The sequence below is a fragment of the Carassius gibelio genome, chromosome B7, assembly GCF_023724105.1.
Source record: "Carassius gibelio isolate Cgi1373 ecotype wild population from Czech Republic chromosome B7, carGib1.2-hapl.c, whole genome shotgun sequence".
Lineage (NCBI taxonomy): Eukaryota > Metazoa > Chordata > Actinopteri > Cypriniformes > Cyprinidae > Carassius > Carassius gibelio.
The window spans coordinates 38,513,512-38,528,467 of NC_068402.1; the positions used below are offsets into that span (position 1 = coordinate 38,513,512).

Genomic DNA, 14,956 nt, shown 5'->3' on the forward strand with positions numbered 1-14,956 from the left:
TCCGGTTCGCGAATGATTCTTTCGATGTAACCAGATCTTTTTGAACCAGTTCACCAAGTCGAACTGAATCGTTTTATCGGTTCACATCTCTAATACGCATTAATCCACAAATTACTTAAGCTGTTAACTTGTTTAATGTGACTGACACTCCCTCTCAGTTCAAACAAACCAATATCCCGGAGTAATTAATTTACTCAAACACTACACTGACTGAACTGCTGTGAAGAGAGAACTGAAGATGAACACTGAACCTGTATTTTCAATGCTTCAAAATATTCTAACTGACCCTCTGATGTCACATGGACTCCTTTGATGAAGTTTTTCTTACCTTTCTGGACATGGACAGTATACCGTTCACACAGCTTCAATGGAGGGACTGAGAGCTCTCGGACTAAATCTAAAATATCTTAAACTGTGTTCCAAAGATAAACGGAGGTCTTACAGGTTTGTAAGTAAGGCGTTTTATATTAGTCGTTTTCTTAAGATGTGTAGGAAGAAAATTAACGTGTTGCCTCAAAATGTAGATTCCTCTGTTTCCCGTGTAATGACGGCTCATGCTTAGTAGAAAACGATGTATGTGTTGCATTTGGTTTTGGAAATGATTGAAGAAGGCAATTTGGTTTAATAGGTACTTTTATTTGTGTTTACAGTTTTACAGCTTGTTTTTGCACTGCTGTGTGTAAAATAAAGGAGAGGAGAAAAGGGACCTCGAGATAAAGCATCATCTCTTTTCTTTGTTTACCTCACCTGGCTGTTTATATGGACTGGATAGCTAAATACGCATACGTTTAGTGAGGCCAGTACAGTAAAACGGCAATCCCTCGCCTGTCGAGAAGAAGACAGAACTTCAACTGCTAGAGAAAGCAAGCCTGCATGTGACTTGCCCAAATTCCCCTGCTCCATAAGACATGGATTCTCCGACCGAAATGCAACTTCCCACTGGTGTGACTGATGCAGAAGCTGGTGACTGGGAGGTGAGATCAGAGCTATTTGCATCAAGCTCTGTTCGTGCACCATCTCAAAACGGATCAACAAGCAGCTCACGAAGGAGCACTGCGCTAGCAACCGCTAAAGCCAGAGCTTAAGCAGCAAGAACCAAAACAGCCTATTCTGAAAAGGAAATGGCACTGAAACTTCAGAAACTGCCAAAGCAGAAGCTGAATTGGAGGCATTGCGGTGTATAAAAGAAATGGAGGCTGCAATAGCTGAAGCAGCAGTTTTTCAAGCAGAATTAGATGATGACAACAGCCTCGGGGAACCGGAGTCAGAACTGAACTAAAGGTATTTCACTGCAAACAGCGTGCCACCGCAGAGAGATATAAAACAAGAATGCTATAATACTCCGCCCAGCCTGCACAGCCACCCGCTTGCATGTCCTCTAACGCAGCCAGCCATAAGACCTCCAATACAGCATCCAGCAACATCGCTTGCTGTATGCTGGATGCTTCATTCTGTTATGTAATAGACAATATAGGCTTGTCAGTAGCAGAAGAGACTGACCTTCTGATTAAATGGCTCGGCAAAGAGTCGTCCGAACAAGCACGCAGGGTCAGAGCAGCCTACATCAGACCCCAGGGTGGCCTCCGAGCTATCTGACAGTGCATTGAAGAGTGCTATGGCAACCCCGAAGCTATTGAAGGGGCGCTATTTGCCAGACTGGAAAGCTTCCCGAGAATCTCCAACAAAGAGCCAGCCAAGCTACACGACTTAGCCGACCTGCTACAGGAACTGTACACAGCAAAGCAGGATGAATTCCTTCCAGGACTACCTTACCTTGACACTGCTAGGGGAGTAGCCCCAATCATAGAAAAGCTCCCGTATAATCTACAAGAGAAGTGGATGTCCTACGGCTCTCAGATAAAGCAACAGCATCAGATTTCCTTTCCCCCATTCGGCGTGTTCGTCGACTTCATTCAGAACCAAGCCAAAGCAAGAAACGATCCTAGTTTCAGAGTCACCATGCCACTTCTGCCTGCCACAAATAGAGACAAACCCAAAAGCATCCAGAGTAGAGTCAACCATTCTGTTGCAGTCCACAAGACTCAAGTCGCCAAGTCCAGCCAGAAAGGTGAGCCTGAAGCTAACTCTCTACATCTCACCAAGCAGTGCCCAATCCACAAAAAGCCCCATTCATTAGGAGCATGTAGGAGCTTTAGAGAGAAACTGCTAGCTGACCGTAAACAATATCAAAAAGACAATTCAATCTGCTACCGCTGTTGTGCTTCAACCACACATATTGCAAAGGACAAAACCATAACATATGCAGAATGTCAGAGCTTCAAACACGTCGAAGCCCTCCATCCAGATCCATCACCATGGAAAGCAAAGCCACCCCCATCTACGTCAGAGAACGGCAGGGAGGGCAGTGAGAACCAGCAGCCTTAAGAGATGGTCTCCTCCAAGTGCACTGAGGTATGCGGTGAGGGTATGAGTGCTAGAGGCTGCTCCAAAATATGCTTAGTTAGTGTCTACCCACAAGGCCAGAGAGAAGCAACAACTAGAGTATATGCTATCATTGATGAGCAAAGTAATAAATCCCTTGCACGTACATAATTCTTTGAGATATTCAGCGACAATAGCACTCCATCTTCGTACACGCTCAAGACGTGTGCGGGCAGTATAGAGACTTCTGGAAGGAGAGCTTGTGGCTACATGCTGGAGCCACTGGACGAAAAGACCTGCGTCCCTCTTCCCGTCCTCATTGAATGCAATGAACTCCCGAACAACAGGTCTGAAATCCCAACTCCCAGTGCAGTTTTACATCACCCTCACCTGAGGTGCTTAGCCAGTGAGATTCCTCCATTAGACCCCAGTGCCCAGATACTGCTGTTGCTAGGGAGAGACATTTTGAGTATGCACAAGATCAGAAAACAGATCTACGCCCGGACAATGCCCCATTTGCAAAAAAGCTATACCTAGACTGGGTGGTGATCGGCGATGTGTGCCTTGGCACAGCACACCGCCCCTCCTCAGTCACTTCCCTCAAAACATGTTTGTAAATCTTGGGAGATGGCCGTCCCAGCTACCTCACACCCTGCTCCAGCCACCTGCATGTGAAAGACCCTCCACACAGCCACTCAGTCCTTCATGACCGTCCATCTCAGCAAGCCGCCATTCACACTGATTCTATGCTGCACGGAGATCACCTGAAGTCCTCCGTCTTCCACTGCACCGACAAAGATCACCAACCTGCTCCATCCATCGATGATCTCAACTTCCTGAGAATCAAGGATACTGAGGTATATCAAGATAGCACTCAAAACTGGGTCGCACCCCTATCCTTTCGGACCCCGAGAGAACATCTGCCAAACAACAGAGACTATGCCATGAAAAGACTCAAGTCAGTCTGCCACACACTAGAGAAGACACCTGACATAAAAGAACATTACATGCAGTTCATGCAAAAGATGATTGCCAGTCAACATGCAGAGAATGCCCCCGTCCTCCAAGAAGGACAAGAAAGCTGGTATTTGCCATCCTTCGGCATCTACCATCCCAAGAAACCCGAACAGATTTGAATAGTGTTCGATTCAAGTGCTCAGTATGAAGGGATTTCACTGAACAGTGTCTTGCTCAAAGGCCCAGATCAGAACAATGACCTGTTAGGCGCCCTCATCAGGTTTAGAAAAGAGAAAATTGCTGTGACTGCAGATATTCAACACATGTTTTACTGTTTTGTAGTCAAGGAGGAGCACAGAAACTACCTGAGGTTTCTATGGTTCCGCAACAACAAATGGGACAGTGACATTGTAGACTACAGAATGAATGTGCATGTGTTTGGCAACACACCGTCTCCTGCTGTAGCAATCTACTTCCTCAGAAGAGCGGCGAAAGAAGCAGAATCTGAATTTGGCTCTGATGTCAGAGCGTTCTTCGAGAGAAACTTTTATGTCGACGATACTTTGAAGTCGTTTGCAACAGAGTCCGAAGCCATCAACTTGGTGAAGAGGGCACAGGAGATGCTTTTCCACAACAGCCTCCGGTTGCACAAGATCACATCAAACAGTGCAGCTGTCGTGGCTGAATTCCCCCCTGAAGACCTTGCAAACAGCATTAAAGACCTGGACTTTGCCACGGATAACGTCCCTGTGCAGAGTAGCCTGGGTATCAACTGGAACATAGTCACAGACACATTCACCTTTCAAGTACAGCGAGACGACAAACCTTTCACACGCAGAGGCATTCTCTCAACCATAAACAGCATCTTTGATCCTTTTGGCTTTCTCTCACCTGTCACTATACAGGGGAGATCGTTGCTGAGAAAGCTGACCATAGAAAACGGTGAGTGGGATGCGCCATTACCTGGACACCTCCAAGCAGAGTGGGTGAAATGGAAGTCCTCCCTTCAATGCCTTCAAGACATACAGATTCCCCGCTGCTACTCATCTCTCTCCACCTCTGCAGCAAGCACGAGAGAGTTGTGTGTGTTTGCGGATGCTTCAACCAAAGCAATCGCAGCGGTTGCCTACTTGAAGGTGACCGATGAAAATGGACGCTCCAAAGTCGGATTCGTGCTTGGCAAAGCAAAGCTGGCACCATTGAAGGAGACTACAATCCCCAAACTCGAACTCTGTGCTGCAGTCCTTGCGGTTGAGATAGCTGAGACTGTTGTGAGTAGCATGGACTCGCACATGAACTCTGTCACTTTCTATTCTGACAGCAAAGTTGTGTTATATTAACAATGGGCAGAGATTTTATGTTTATGTAAGCAACAGGGTCCAACACATCAGACAAGCAACGTTCACCCGAACAGTGGAAGCATGTCCCTTCAGAGCTCAACCCGGCCGACCATGGCTCCAGATCCATTTCTGCTGCATCATTGAGAGACAGTAACTGGCTGACCGGACCCGCCTTCTTGTCTGGTAAGCCTCCAGCTGATCAGCAGTCACTGTTTGATCTAGTTGACCCGGAATTAGACTCTGAGATCAGACCTCAGGTCGCAACGCTAGTCACTAAAATCACAAATTCAGAGTAAGTCAGACATTCCAAAACAGAGCAACATTGCAAAGCTCTGCCCAGTTGTTGACAGCTTTGGACTTCTCAGAGTGGGCGGACGCATAACTCAGTCTGGCCTTGAGAAAAACCGCACCAATCCCCTCATCTTCCCAGTTCAGCACCACCTAACGACTGCCTGTGTCAACTGACCCCGAGCACCCTCTCATACTCACCCCCTCCATGCTTCTGACACAAAAGACAGAAGCCCCATCGTTGCCTCTGCCTGCCTTTGGCAAGGCAGAGATCATCCGTCACCAATGGAAGCTGGTACAACATCTCGCAGAGACATTTTGGCACAAATGGCAACATGAATACCTGACCACCCTGCAAAGTCGTGCCAGGTGGCAGGACAAAAGGCCTAACTTGCAAGAAGGAGACGTCATCTTGATGAAAGACAATGCAGTGCCTATGAACCACTGGCCAATGGCAGTGGTCATCAAAACTTTTCCCAGCAGAGATAATGTTGTCAGGACTGTAGATATCAGATTGATTCGTCACGGCACTCCTAAAGTGTTTAAAAGACCTGTGACTGAACTTGTCTTACTTTTTTCCCCTAAACAGGATGTTACTTGTGTTTAAGTAAAGTGTGTGCATTTAAAAGGTAATAGATGTGGTATCCTTAAGATACCAGGCTGGGAGTGTGTTGGTCTTAATGATCATTCATTCATTCATTTTGTGTTTCTTTAGTTATTTGCAGTGCGTTAACGCCATCTACCCATCGCTGGTTTGGTGTACAGTTTCAATTTCCCATTGTATTCTCGTTTGTATTCTCGTTTGGAACGAGTTTAGTGTTCAGTTAGTACACGACTTTTCCAGAGCGAGTTGTAATCCGTGTTGTGTAAATTCTGCTGTGAAGTTTCTTCAAACTCCACTCAGTTGTGTTTCCCTCGGGGGCAATTCCGGTGAGTAACACTGTGTGTAATATAAGGCGTTTTATATTAGTCATTTTCTTAAGATGTGTAGGAAGAAAAATTAAAGTGTTGCCTCGAAGTGTAGATTCCTCTGTTTCCCATGTAATGGCGGCTCATGCTTAGTAGAAAACTATGTATGTGTTGTATTTGGTTTTGGAAATGATGGAAGAAAGCATTTTGAGTTATTAGGTACTTTTATTTGTGTTTACAGTTTTACAGCTTGTTTTTGCACTGCTGTGTGTAAAATAAAGGAGAGGAGAAAAATGAATCTCAATAAATGCAAAGTCTTGTTTAGTTCTTTCTGGCATTTCCAAGCGTATTCCCTTTGTTTGTTACTTCCGTTTTCCCTGTGTTTTTCCTTCCATTTTTCCTGTGTTTGTTCCTTCTGTTTTCCCTGTTTTTTTTGTCCTTTCATTTTCCCTGTGTTTTTTCCTTCCATTTTCCCTGTGTTTGTTCCTTATGTTTTCCCTGTGTTTGTTCCTTCTGTTTTCCCTATGTTTGTTCATTCCGTTTTCCCTGTGTTTGTTCCTTCAGTGTCTGACCTTGGATTGTTTATACCGACTGTGATTCTCTGCTGCTTGCCCCGACCTCTGCTTGTTACTGTAACTGATTCTGGATATCCCTGACATACTTGACGCTGTGCTCTGATTACTGCCTGTCTCTTTATTGAACCACTGCATATGGATATGAACGTCTCTGACTCCACGTTACAGAAGACGTCACCATACCAGGATCCAGCAGCCTGGTATCCTCGCATTTCTGAAATATCTGTTCCCATCCCTATGTCACCATTTCAGCTACCCAGCACAACCATGGACCCAGTAGACCGACTATTACGTCTTCCAGTCAAGTCACCGCTGACGGTCCGGAGTCAGGTCAAGTCACCGCTGACCGTTCCGGAGTCAGGTCAAGTCACCATTTACCGTCCGGAGTCAAGTCAAGTAACCATTAAACCCCATGTGTCAAGTAAAACCACAGTTAACTTCATGAGTTCAGGCCACAGTTGATCTTCGTGAACAAAGTCAAGTCACCGTTGATCTTTGTCAACAAAGTTATGTCACGATCATCAGCTGGAGTGTCCATAAACTCCTATATAGGGCATTCCACTCAGGACTCTGGCATCTTGTATTTCCATACATCCTAATTTAGTGATTTGAAAAAAGTAATTTAAACGTGTTTACAAGTCGGCTATATTTTCTAAAATATATCTTGAGTTTACGGCACATTTGTTTTTGAGTGGCATGTGGTAGCTGCATGCTCACCAGTAGGTGACAGTACAAGTAACATTGGCCAGCGTACGAATAACCCCAACATTTTGACAGTTCAGAAAGATCCACAGATGGAGTATTAGTTTGTGAGTTAGACGGTAGTGCATCTGCAAGCAACTAATCTATTATTGAAATGAATAAACCATACAAAGTGACATACAGCCAAGTATGGTAATCCAAACTCAGAATTCGTGCTCTGCATTTAACCCATACAAAGTGCACACACACACCGTGAACACACACCCGGAGCAGTGGGCAGCCATTTATGCTGCGGCACCCTGGGAGCAGTTGGGATTCGTTGCCTTGCTCAAGGGCACCTAAGTCGTGATGTTGCCGGTGTTGTTTATATACCAATGTAACAAATAAACTATTATTATATAATTTATATAATATATTATATAAACTGTAAATTCGATCTATAATTGCAATTATTTAAACATAATTATATAATACTACCCCATGCATTATTTAGGTGCATTGTCATATTGTTGGATTTCCGTAGGTCCTCAAATGTTCAAAGATCATATTAGCTTTATTAAGGCTACTGAAGGAAAAAAAAGAGTCAACTTTGCAGGCAGGATGCGCCTGGGTCAGAAGAGCACCTACAAAAAAGGCATTTTAAATATGATGTGCACCTTAGAGATGGTGATTTTGGGCAGCATGTTTTGCTTTTGTAACTGTTATATCCATTTTAATATTAGTTGTATCATAAATTATTGTCATTTTACACTTCCAGTTCTTTTCACAGTACCATGGTTTTGTGAAAAAAAAAAAGAAAAAAGAAAAAAAAAGAAGTCACTGGCATTGTTTAAAATGTGACAAGATTATACAAAGGTGAAATTCATTTGAACAGCATCTGCAGAAACATGGTAAGAGCTTAGGATGTTACTATATGATTATTAATCATGCTACTGAACTCATAACCAATTAAAATTGCTGTTTTAAGTCTTGTTATATTTGTTTTGCAGGTTGCATGGTGACAACTTTCAAAGACCTGCCAGAGACAAGTATCTATTTGTATTTGTATCTTAGTTTATTGGTATTTCAAGCCTACTTCACATTATGTTTTCTGACTAAATATTCAAATGTAATTGTTGTTACATAAATGGCATTTGCTCTTGGTTTTGTTAAGAAGGTCTACAATGTATGTACCTAACCTGCATACATAAAATGTTTGACATGAATTCATCAAACTCACATATCAATTCTGAAACTCTTACTGTAATAGTTTTTTTAAGCGAGCCACAGAAAACCAATGAAAATGCAGAACATGCTCCTGTTGGTGAACAGAGATTTCTGTGTTCCTTCTGTTAATCCTTTTTTTTTTTTTGCAGCAGAGAGTCTTCGTGGACATAGAAAGAGTTACATGATACATCACATCCAATTTACTGTGTTGACGTACAGCAACATGTCTTTGTTACAGCCAAAAACAGTAGAGGCCAAAGAGTGCCAATACATGTACAAAAAAACACCACCTCTCAAGTAATTGCTTAATCATGAAAAGCTAGGCAGAGATATACACGAGGCCGCTAAAGCCATGCGAAGATGAGGTGACACAGAACAATGCAACTAATTCATAGCACGAGTTATGCAAACTGAACTATCAACAGATAGATAGAGCATGACACCACCACCAGTAGTTGTTCCGGAATATTTGCGAGTTGCGATGCCAATGGAATTAATCCGAAAAAGAGAAAAGGGAGGAGAAGTGAAGGGGACGAGAACATATCCTTTATTAACCTCTTTGTCTAGGAGAACTGAAACCACATCAGGTTCCTGTCTGGCAGATTGCAAATTTTTTGCAACAAAAGAGGCAGAAAGATGAGAAAGAAAACCCACTCGAAAACCTTGGGACAAACAGGTGATTAAATAATCAAAAAATAATGGATCGGGGTGAGAAGAGAGGTAGCTTGAAAGATTGGGAATATTAATAGGAGTAGATGGGTGTTTATTCAAAAAAAAAATTCCGAATTGGGGCTTTCCCTCTGGGTGCAGGCTTGTACTGGTGTGGACAAACATATTTTGGGTGTGGATCCTTGGAAACACTACAAATATGAGCAAATTTTGAGGTATGCTATTGAATTCAGCCGCAGTTGAGCGACCTCTGGAGTTTGAAGAAAGTCTTACATTTTCAGGACCGTGGACAGCGGCTGGATCATTGCTAGCGAAAGCTTTAGGGCAAATTGAAGCCTTGTGACCGTGAGTGCTGCAAATGGCGCAAGCTAAGCTTTTTTGGCCTCCGAAATGGCAGATGAGCAGTTCGGTGTCAGTAACTGACCAGTCTAGTCTTGAATTAAAAAATGAGATAAAGGAGGCATATTTGGCTGAAAAGGACTTGTGGTACTCGTAAAATAGAGTTTCCCCGTATCTTTGACTGAAGTCCACCATCATAGTTAGATAAAGATCTAGCTCTTCCCTTCTCTCAGGGTAAGTTTGACACAGAATGTCTCTGTAAATACTGATTGCAATGACGAATTTGCAAAACGAGAGATTATGTTGTAACAGGGTCGGAAGTTTTTAGAAGTACTGCCACGTCACTACAGTCAACCATTTTCCTGTCGGCAGCAGGCGTAGGAAGCAGTAAGGTAGCAAGATTAGTGTCCTTACCTTGGATGATATTGTTTCTTAGATGGTTAGACACTGTTGCAGCGGCTGGTGGAACAAAACGCCTACCGAACGCTTGTGCTGGAGCTGCTGTGGAGAGGTTGAAATTTGTAGAAGCCGGTGGAGCGGAGACATTTTGAAAAGGCGTCTGAATAGTGAGCTGAGAAGGTGGCAAGGTAGCTGAAGTTGATGGCATGCTCTGGCCGTTACTAAATCCAAAAGGAAAAGGACGAGACTGTGGAATAGAGCATCACAGTCCCGCCCACAGCCCGAGAGAGCTTTGGTGCCGGAAGTAAATTTCCCATTAATTTCTCCCATTAACTTTCAGAAAAATCCATATCTAAAGAGTTTTAGAGCATGTCTGAAGATAACTAGCTACGGCTGAACTCATAAGCATATAAAATATCATTTCGATTGAAAAAATTAAGAGAAAAATCACAAAAAAGTCAAAGGTATAAGACTGTGTACATAGTTTCATTTAGAGCAAAATAACTACTCATCCCATAAACCACCGCGCCTCACTGAAGTTGACTGAAGCCACAACCCGGAACAAGCCTTTTGAGTGACTTCCAAATCTGACGATGGCCGTGCAAACTTTTTCCTTCAGTGAATTTTATTTTATATTATATTATATTTCACAGAAAGGTCTGCCTAAGCTAAATATTGTTTTGACAGTGGCATTATAAAATGCTTGATATGACTCCATATGAAGGCTACAGTAGCCTAGCTAAATTGGACAATAATGCTAACTAACCTACCAACCTCCCTGCAAAACCAAAACTTTGTAGGTCTTATCCCTCTTGCTGGCCCTTACAAAACCCACAAGCTGACCCTCGGACATGCTACACTCAACTAACTAACGTTACATGACCCTATCCGAAGTGGTTCCCTATCCGAAGTGGTTTTCACCCCTTAGAGCACTTTTGTTTCCCTCCTTGAAAAGGAAATTGTGAGTACACTGATAAGTCTACCATGCAAAAATGCAGCACATGGTTTTATTTTATTTTTACTTTTTTATTAATGATCTTCAATCTTCACGGACCTTCACGGGGTTTAACCAGAGTTCCACCAATCAGATGTATCACTGTGGGATTGTGGGATTGTTCAGAATTGTGGGTAATGAAGTACTTATCCAAGACATCACGAATAAAATGCATTTATTTCAAAACAAGGTGCCCCATGAACCTTTGGTGTTTATATGAACATAAACTATTGCTTAGTATAGCCGTAGCTGGTTTTAAGTCTACCATGTATGGTTGAGTTTTTATGGCTTATACCCCAACTGTCAATGCAGAAATTGTATTGAATTTTTACTTCCGGCATCGGCTGTGGGCAGGACTGTGATGCTCTATAGCTGACGAGTGTATTGCTGGATCTGCGCTGGAGTGGGAACTGGCAAAATAATGTTTGAGGTTAGTCATTTTGGATTGTAGGTTTTTGACTGTTTTAGAGAGACTTTGAACAGCAGACATGAGCTGGAAATTCATGTCAGTGGAATCGATGATTTGAGGTGAAGATGGTGCCCTGGCAGGTTGTGATGTTCTTTTTGTGGGAACGGGTGAAGAAGATGATGAGTTGATGATGATGCTTTTGGAGTCATATGGGCAGAAACAGGAGGATTGCCCAGTGTGTTACGGGCGAGAGAAAGTAGACCTTCTCTTGAGAGACCTTGGCTAATTGGTATGCCGGCGCCTTCGAGAACTTTAGACATACTTTCCGAAGACCACTGAGCCCATGGAGAAGTCCGGCACTGTATACGCGAACTTCGGCGAGCGGTAATAGGAGATGGCACGACGATTTCGTCTACAGCCTTGGGTCATACTTACAGCATGTGGGGAAGTGGAGAGCGCTCACTGCACTTGTATGGCTGGCGTGGCAGAAAAGTGTGCACATGTGGCAGCCCTCCTGTACAAGATCGATACAGCTGTGCGTCTGCAGGGAAATATGACTCCAACAGATGTTGAAGCGTACTGGGTGATGCCCTCCAGTATAACCAAAGTGCAGGGTGCGCCTGGACATACTATTGACTTTACAACAAGCTAAGCCCGAAAAAGGGCAATTGATCGGTCAGTCTGTGGAGACACCAGCACAGCACCCTAAATCCGGACCCGCTCGGGGGGTACATATTTACCACAGAAGACACTTGCCGATTTAAAACCCCTCACTGAACTCATGCATGCACACAAGTCCGGACTGTGCTCTGTAATTAAGGAATTCTGCCACCTCTATGCTGATCCCATTCAGCCATGTGTCCTGCCGAAGTCACTGCTGCGTCTTCGCGACCCACGAATGGATGGCTGTGACTTGTCTGTCCTGCTTCCACACTGTGAGGGCCTGGCACACCTTGTGGCAGTGACAGCAACAGAGGCAGCTGCACCGGAAAAGAACACAAGACAGCAGCACAAGTCTGACATATGGCACAATGTCAAGAATGTGGAAGGATAACCGCCTCCAACATACACGCTGTTGTCTCCACCTCCATAACCAGACCAGCAAAGTTAACTGTGGAGAAGGTGTGCTATCCACAGAAACCTTCACTGAGACAGACTGACAATGGCCCAGAGGCCATTAAATGGGGGAGAAAAAAAGAGGATACGGCAAGGGTCTCCTACATCACACAGACGGAGCAATGTGGATTCATAATCAACCCTTCTTTCCCGGAAATAGGTGCGACTCCTGATGCACTTGTGTATTGTGCATGTTGTGGGAAAGGATGTGTAGAGATTAAATGCCCTTTTAAACACCAGGACCATAACATTCTGCACGCATGTACTGACAAGGAGTTTTGTCTGCAGTTCACAGAAGGAAGGATAGAGTTGAAGCAGACCCACAAGTACTATAAACAGGTACAAACTCAGATCTTTGTCACCGAATCACAATTCTGTGACTTTGTTGTTTGGACGACCAAAAGCCTTGCAACTGTGCGTGTCATGCCTGACGTAGAACTTTGGGAGACACTTTTGCCAACCGCACAATTTTTTTTTTTACAAGGTTGTCCTACCTGAGCTTGTAGCCCATCACTACACTCAACCCCCACCCCCTGTGCCTTCAGCTGAAATACCTGTGCCATCAGTCGATTCCCAGTCCACAGACAAACCCAGAAAACGAGCACAGAACAGTGTCAGAAAAACACTGGCCACATTACAGCCAGGTAAATCACCCAAGCACAAGGTTGTCCCACAAGCCCCTACCAGCACCCCCGCTCCAGCGGAGCTACCTGTGCCATTATTTGATTCACAGCCCACAGACAAAAACAAAAAATGTTTACATAATAGATGTGAGTGTCACAGGTCGGGGGGGCCAAGCCGGACTGCACCCACCCCTGAAACCCAGGATCACCTCGGAGAGCGTACCAGAAGAACCAGACGGACGAAAGTATAAAAAATGAACAAGGTTTTATTTGGTTAAAAGCAATTTAAAAGTTCAGTGTTCCTTCCGTGTCTCCCGACCAGAACGGAGCCAGACCTCGGACGCCGGGAAGGCGTGGAGTCGTCGGCAGTTCGTGCCTGTACGGGGCCAGCAAGAGCCAGGATAGTCTGTCACCCGTCCCGGAGTGAGGGGGGGTATCCGGGTAAGTAGAGCTCGTGGATGTTTCGGTCGAGACCGGGAAAAGGAATAATTCTCGTGTCCACCTCCTTTTACAGGGACATCACATGCAGCGTTCGGCCCAGAGGATCCTGCAATCTCTTTTCATAGGGACATCACATGCAGCATTCGTCCCAGAGGATCCTACGATCTGCACAGCAGAGTAAGCAATCGACAGCAGGTATGTAGTCTTTAATGGGTGATGGGCTTACGGCTGGGAGATGCTTCGGTTAAGACCGGGAAAGGAATAATTCGTGTGTCCACCTCTTTCTACAGGGACATCACATGCAGCATTCGGCAAAGAGGATCCTGCGATCTGCACAGCCGAGTAAATAATCAACAGTAAGTATGTGTTCTTGAATAAGTAATGGGGCTTACGGCTGGGAGATGCTTCGGTTGTGACCGGGAAAGGAATAATTCTTGTGTCCACCTCCTTTCATAGGGACATCACATGCGGCGTTCGGCCCAGAGGATCCTGCGATCTGCACAGCAGAGTAAGTAATCAACAGTAAGTATGTGTTCTTGAATAAGTAATGGGGCTTACGGCTGGGAGATGCTTCGGTTGTGACCGGGAAAGGAATAATTCTTGTGTCCACCTCCTTTCATAGGGACATCACATGCGGCGTTCGGCCCAGAGGATCCTGCGATCTGCACAGCAGAGTAAGTAATCAACAGCATGTATGTGTTCTTGAATAAGAAATGGGGCTTACGGCTGGGGGATACTTCAGTTGAGTGCCTGGGTGTGGATTACGGTGACGGTGGTGGGCTCTCGGGGTGGTGAGCGTCCGGCATTAACTCTATATATCTTCCCCACACTCTGTAACTTCACTTCAAACGATTTATTGTGCAAACACACCACTTCAGACACGGCACACCCACTCTTAGTGCAAATAGAGCCAGCACTCACCCAACGATGGCTCCATCCACTTCACAACGTTATCACTCCCAGTCCAGATGTATACAATTGATCGAAGTCCCAGATCAGGTCTCTCAACTTCCCTCCGATAGTGATGGCGCGGCCTGGTCTTCACTTGCTTTCCAGAACTCACACTCTTTCTGTCCTGAATATCTCCACTCGATCGCTGATATATCTGTTGCACAGCCAGATAGCCGAAACCCCACAATAGTCCTCAAATACCTCCACACGCCAGCCCAAACGTCCCAGGAATTCACCTCTCCTAGGGGAACACATCCGAAGAGAAGAACCACATACGGGGGAAAGACAACCAGGAAGAATAGCCGGGAGAACGAACGACCAATAAGAATCAACCCTCCCCATGGTCTCTGCACTTCTCTTTTTATGTGGTTACTCCGCCTCCATAATCCTCTCACAGATCACCACATCAAACTCCCCACACCAGATGTCAATCTGTCATTAGCGTTGTTATTGTGACATCGGGCGCAACCCGGAAGTGGACCGGTGTTACCGCGACACCGTCCCGGGGGGAACACAATTCCGGCGGGACTTAGTTCCGCTTCTCTTTCGTCACCCCGTGACATGAGCATGGTGTATAATTCTAACACGATGGCTTCACAACAATACTTGGACACATACTGGTCAAAGCACATGTAGCGCTCCCCTCAAACTGGATG

At 44.8% G+C, this 14,956-nt stretch overlaps 2 protein-coding genes and 2 long non-coding RNA genes across 5 annotated transcripts in view; 2 read left to right on the forward strand and 2 right to left on the reverse strand.

Annotated features, from left to right (window-relative positions):
- LOC127961543 (mucin-5AC-like) overlaps window positions 1-14,956 on the forward strand; it is a 609,977-nt gene that overhangs the window by 363,610 nt on the left and 231,411 nt on the right. The gene's annotated exons all lie outside the window — the stretch shown is intronic.
- The window catches only part of LOC127961572 (uncharacterized), a 464,915-nt gene that overhangs the window by 229,397 nt on the left and 220,562 nt on the right, over window positions 1-14,956 (reverse strand). The gene's annotated exons all lie outside the window — the stretch shown is intronic.
- The window catches only part of LOC127961553 (obscurin-like), a 290,119-nt gene that overhangs the window by 47,750 nt on the left and 227,413 nt on the right, over window positions 1-14,956 (forward strand). The window lies entirely within an intron of this gene.
- On the reverse strand, window positions 13,157-14,828 carry LOC127961574 (uncharacterized). The gene is made up of 2 exons (XR_008154470.1): window positions 13,576-14,828; window positions 13,157-13,514 (listed from the first exon to the last, which is right to left on the reverse strand). It is a non-coding gene; the product is annotated as an uncharacterized LOC127961574 (long non-coding RNA).